Below are 6,871 nucleotides of genomic sequence, written 5' to 3'. Positions count from 1 at the left end.
CTACTTTGGTTATTTAAAAGAAAAATTATCAATTATCCAATAATCAATATTATTATAAACATAAATGATAACCAACTTATCATACTATATTTATAACCTATAGTTTTAATATTTCATCTCATAAAACATATAAACCATAGTTCTTTTTCTATTCCATGGTACCTAATGTAAATCTCATTTACATCAATCCTCCACTAGATGTATCTCATACATCAAACCGATTATATCATATATAACTAAAATACCTTTTGTCAATTTGAACAATTCAAATCAATACCAAAAACTGATCCTCAACTGAATCCATTGAGCTATCAGAGGGATCTCATGGACCTATAGCTCAAAGCTCCAACGGTAAGTGAATAACTGACTAAATTCTTTAGTCATGGGATCCACCATCTGTTAACTACTAGGCACTCTACTAAAGACGGACAGCTGAACTTTCCTTACTACAGATATATTATGTGTCCATCTTAACCAATCAGTAGCGCAACAACCCTTCACAGATCGCTCGTAAGTACAGCTGGGCCAATAACCGTTATGCCCCTATAGATACATCTGTCTCCTTAAGTACCACTGATCCCTTTAATGAACATAAGTCATAGTCCTACTATGACTGAGTCTTCTCTTCTAAAGAGAAGTTGTGGCCACTATGTTCAAGCCCCGGAATAAGCCCTTAAAGAAGCAATCTCCCTACTTATCCCTGCTTCGGGAAAAGAGGGAATTCCATATTGTGGATTGAGTTCCCAGCTCCCAAATCAGGCAAGTCCCCAAAAAGGTTGGCATGTTGAGTTGGCAATCTGGCCATTCTCACCCATACTAATCAAAAGACCGCCCTCAAAGGCAGAAAACCCTAAAACATTCAGGATTGAGGTCGTGTCACCTATGGTCGTTTAGGTGAGATGTAAGTCTCTAGTATCAACGGCGTTATATACAGAGTCTAGTCATCTCTTGGTTCAGGTCTTATATAAACTCTTTGTATAGGACACCCCCACTCCACGTCTCCATATGAATGGTCAAGACCTACCATCTGTAGTAGTTTACAACACTTGCAAACCTCTACAAAGCCAGCCGTATCCGTAGTGTCACCAAGATCAGGTATCCCACCTTAATCCTTATACTACAGACCTATTTAGTTTATCACTTAAGGCATGATCCACTTGTATATCATATTTACATGCTTAAGTTCACATAAGACAACCAAGGAGCTTTGTTTATTGGATATGAGTAAATGCCAGAATTAAATAACATTAATTATATTCATTAAACAATGTGTATCTTTACAAAACAACGAGACTCCGGGAGAATTAGGACACCAATCCCAACAGACACAAAGTACCGCTTAAATCTTGATTGTTAACTCTTAGGGATGTGAGAGCTAAAATTAACGTATCGCATAGGTTATTAATCTCCCACTGAAGTGTTCTATTATAAATTGGGTAAGATTATACTTAGGTTCTTTTTGGCTAATAAAAACAACCCTAAGTCTGAAGGAAATTGGATGCGAGATTTCCATGAGCAGCGGAAGAAAGATAATTCTAAATCACAATCATGAACGAACAATATATTTACAGTCGTCTTAAACATACGGTTATGCAATTCATATAGAGAAATTACAACATGAATAACTACAATGCTCAAAGGAAAAACTGTACGAACATTTGCAGATGCGTCTCCACGCTCTGATGTGTGACTGCTCGAACAACAATAACCTCGAACGCTCGATCTACACGACCGGAACACCATACAAACACTTCATGCTCACGATCGCCTCGACCACAAATTCCTCAGTAACATCATGAACACCGCACTCGTCCTCAGCGATCGCCTCGGTCACGAACTCCTCCGCAACGGCACAAATGGCCTCCAGAAAACCTCGACGGTGTCAAGTTCAGTCTAACAACCACCAACAAGGCTACTTGGTATTCTGGTGTGAGAATTCAGAGGGTGGCTCTGTTCGGACTTGGTATGAGAGCAGATGGAGAAGGAAACACCGATCGCGTACATGATTGAACAAGTGAGAGATGGCGAAGACCTATCGTATAGGTCGATGTTCCAATCGTTTAGATAAAGCTAAGAGATCGTCTAGAAAAAAGCTATGTGATCGTTTAGCTCATCATTTAGCTCGGTCTGTCGCCTACAGACTCTACATGATCATTTACTTAGGGCAAGCGATCATTTTAGTAAAATACTGCAACAATTGTTTAGCTCACCACTATATGAATCGTTTAGCTCACCCAAGCCGTCGTTTAGTAAATCGGTATTTACTTAACGACCCCTGTAAGTTTCTTTTGTGTGAGAGAGAAAACTCAAAAAACTTTTTAACGTTTGTAAAACTCCTTTTTCAAAATAGGAAAACCACTTTCCTTTTTAAACTCACGATTACCATGAATTCAATAACCACCCACTAATTTGGTTATTAAAGAAAAAGAATTAATTATCCAATAATTAATATTATTATAAATAAATAAATGATAACCAACTTATCATACTATATTGATAACCTATAGTTTTAATATTTCATCTCATGAAACATATAAACCATAGTTCTTTTTCTATTCCATGGTACTTAATGTAAATCTCATTTACATCAATCCTCTACTAGATGTATCTCATACATCATACCGATTATATCATATATAATCAAAATACCCATTGTCAAGTTGAATTAGTATGATCTCTTTATTGAGACTTATGCATGAGAATCAGTTTTCTTTCTTAAGTCACTCAATGGGCTAGCAAGCTCACCCCATTTTTCAAATGTTTTTCTTTTCCCCAGGTAACAGTCAAATCCTCAAAAGGTAGCTCTGCATCTGCTCTGCCACTAAAAGACAAGAGTTGTAACCCGTCAGCTAAATGGTTACTGTAAATAGGTGTACACATGTTATAGTTGCTCATGTAGGGACTAAGATATTGGGTGTCGGGACTTATGAGACTTGTAATGTAATCGCTGTAAATGTTTGGTGTTTAATAGTTAATGTTTATTTTGGCCATAGAGGCAGCCGCTGTGTATGAGATTGCATGTTGGTATCAGATTATTTCCACTAGAATTAGTAGGCAGTAAGTGTCATAAAAGGATTGATAACTGTTGCAGTCATGTCCTTTCCTAGGTTAAGAGAGTAGTCTGAGAGGGGGTGTGACAATTATATACCGGTTGAGTTTGTAACCGTGATCTATAAGATAGCGACTTATTTTAACTATTAAAACAAGTGTTTAACCTACGTGAGCATGCAGCTTATATTTGTTATAGATTTTAATGTCTAATCCAATTTGATAACAACTTATAAAACTTAGACATGCTTATACATCCACAACATGCATCAAAGGCATTCAAATTTAATATAACAATTATATTAAAAACAAAACCCCAAACATGCATTCTATACATTATAATAATTTATAACATATACTCAATGCATGTAACATGCTTCCTATGGTGGGATTTTAAATCTAAATGGCATACGATATGCACAAACATGTTAATTTAAATGCAATATACATCACATGCATAATTATTTTAAAAAATACTTATATGGTTCAACTTTGGCATCCTAAGCAAGCATAAAAATTAATTTATTACAACATTGGATTAAAAACTCTTGAAATTGGTGTAGAAAAACTCGAATCAACCAGAATGTTTGAACCGGACCTCTAGAGCATCAAAATATGTTGAACTGGTCCAAATAGGGTTGAACCGGACCAGAGGAGGAGTGAACCGGTCAAACCGAAACCATCTCGCACGAATCGGTCTAAAGAGCACACGCGTTTTTGGGCTGGGATGAATAGCATCACAATGCTTCATCCCAACGTTGCAATGCTCTCCTCGTGGTGTCGCGACGCTGCGAGACAGTAGCTTCGTTTCCAGAAAATCTTCCTCGACCTTGCTTGCTTCAATCTCCAAATTACACCCTAATTCGGACTCTAATGACTCCAAATAAATTAAAGACTCTAGGGCACACATATAAGTTCATCAAACAAGAGCCAATTACAAATTTAACATGGAAATCAAAGAGGAATCTAATGCCAAAATTGATAAAACCAGCCATATCAGTCCAAACATGCATTTTTCAGAAATTCACCCACCAAAACTCAAATTCACACTAATTGAGTGCTTAAATCACACTCTGATATCAATTGATGGAATACACAAACATGCAAGGGAAGCAAACAAAATCAATAAGCACTCTAATTACATTTAATTTGAGTTCTAAAGCATGCATATTCAAGTGGGTTTCAAGTTATATACCTTTTGTGATGAAATCTCCAAATCCAAGCTGCTCTTTACTCCAAATAAGTCTGTAAACCATCATTAGATCTTCTCTACTATTCTGAACCTTGAATTTGAGTGGCGGAATTCAGATTTGAGTGAATTTGGTGAAGTTTTTTGTGGGTTTGAAGAGGAAGAAGAAGTTAAAGCAGAAACTCAGTTTCTGCCTTGAATTTTCAATTCATTAACCTCATCTCAGTCAATTTGATATGTTTTCATTACTCAGCTACATGCAGGTAACCTCAATAATGGAATTGGCCAGCAGTTACTTCAATTGATGAGTGGATTTGTGTGAAGATGTATGAGTTGCACCTCATGCTTCAAGATGAAAGTGAGAAAACCCATTTTCATGTTTTTCCAATTTCCAATTTCTTTTCCTTTTAATTAATTCTAAAATTATTCTAATTTTTATTTAATTAATTCTCAATTAATCAAATCTAAAATTAAAAATCCGATCTCTTAAATTGAATTTTAAAATTGAAATTTAATTTGTTTTTGAATTAATTAAACATAGTTAGTTAATTAATTAATTTAATATCAAATATCAAATTAATCACACATTTAATTTAAAACATGATTCTAATTCATGTAATTAATATTTAAATCAATATTTAAATATTATACACTCTCTAATTTCGTTTAATTTCAATAAATTAAACGTTAATTATATCGAATATAATTAAACAAATCTTAATTTGATTTTGAACTAATTCAAACTCAAAACCCTAATTTTAATTTGAACAATTTCAAATTGAAATTATTTCAAATTCATTCAATTTAATAATTCAAGGTGTTCATGTTTTTATGAGCTAATAGAGAGACCTTATGGATCTACGGATCATGAGCTCCAACGATTAAGATTAATTGACTTAATCAGTATTCGTTAACTATCAAGTCATACCACTATAGCTCGATAGTTACACTCTCCTCACTGTAGATATATTTGTGTCCACACGATATAACCATAACTAGCAAGTCAACCCTTCACAAGTTGTTTACCGACTGGGTCAATGTGTTGTTTTATCCTCGATATTATGTCTTGGTCCTTAAGTTCCAACTGATCTTCTAATGAACAATTGGTTTATGATCCAATCACTAAATCGTATCCCTTTCAAACCAATGAGAGGGTGGGACCCCTCATTCAAGACCTGGATTCAGTACTTAAGAAATCGAGTAGGCATGAATTCCGTCTTGCACTCTATGTCCCCAATTATCTACCCGATCTTACCCTGAAATGGGAGGCTTATTGAGCCGGCGCTGTTGAGCCAACCCTCACATATGCAAATCTAAGGATAATCCCAAATAAACAGGAGTTCATAGTTAGCTCAGGATTAAGATCGAGTTACCTAGATCATCTAAGTGAAATAGTCAGTCTTAAATAGTAAACAGCGTTATAAAGTAAAAGTGACTTATTTCTTGATTCGATCTTATGCAAATTCATTGCATAGGACGCCCCCACAATTGTAACTGCTACAGAGTAGGCCACATCCAATAGTATTACCAGAATAAGGTACCCAACCTTAGTCATGTACTATTGATCGTTTGACTATTTACTCGAACTTGATCCATCTTTATGTCTCTACATAAAGTTCAAGTATTCGTGTAATAGCCATAGATCTTAGTTTATTGGATTTAAACTTTAACGTATGCAATTTATAGAATCAATAATAAGTTTATTGACTATAGAATATGTTTAGCTTTTACAAACTGCGAGTTTAAGACATAAAACCCAACATATTCACACTTGAAGATAAAAGTTATTGGAAGATACAAACATTCTAAGACATCAGCTTCAAGAACATTCATGTTTTTCACTTCCTCAAATCAAACTTTTGCATTCAACAGAGATAATCAAATGGTTAAGTTATATACAAGTGCACGCGTCAAATAATAATATAGTTTAAAACAGCCTTGGCCGAGTACCGTTATTTAGAAAATTAGTTTTCAATTCTTTTAGCTATTCGCGAGATCGTTCTATTTTTATCTAAAGAACCGAACTGCGATGGAACTAATCTAATTTAATCCTAGAAAGCAAATAAATGATAATGACTGGGTAAAGCCAAATAAAAACATGTCTTAGGGACATGACTTGGTTATGGATTAACTAAATTAATTATTTATCCCTTAGATTGATTAAATGCCAATTATAGACCTAAAAGTCTTATATCCAGATATCCTCTCTCGAGCTCAACCCTTTTTAACTCCTAACCATTAATTCATTATCATGCAATTATGTAATTAGAAGCACCAATAAAATCCTTCATTTTTTTTATCTCTATTAATGATCTCCTATCACTTTCATACAAAATTGATTAGCAGTTTATCATGCTAGATCTAACTTAACACCCTCTCTCTCTCAAGCAAGACATTCAAACAGTGGTCAATTGTTTAAAAGCTTTAAACACAAGCATGAAAAGAATAGTTTATGCATTCATCAAATCTAAGAAGCAATTAACAAAGTTTGCGACAATCTAAAATTACCTCAAAAACCCCAAGGACTACGAACTCAGTCACTCATGGCTGCAATACATCTAAGGAAAGTTCATAACGTTCCAAATACAGAGAAAATAAAAGAGAGAAGAGGGAAAGAGAAGCAAGTTGGGCTCT

The sequence above is a fragment of the Benincasa hispida genome, chromosome 4 (genome assembly GCF_009727055.1).
Source record: "Benincasa hispida cultivar B227 chromosome 4, ASM972705v1, whole genome shotgun sequence".
NCBI lineage: Eukaryota > Viridiplantae > Streptophyta > Magnoliopsida > Cucurbitales > Cucurbitaceae > Benincasa > Benincasa hispida.
The sequence above is the reverse complement of the archived record's forward strand: the minus strand, read 5'-3'. Positions refer to the sequence as shown.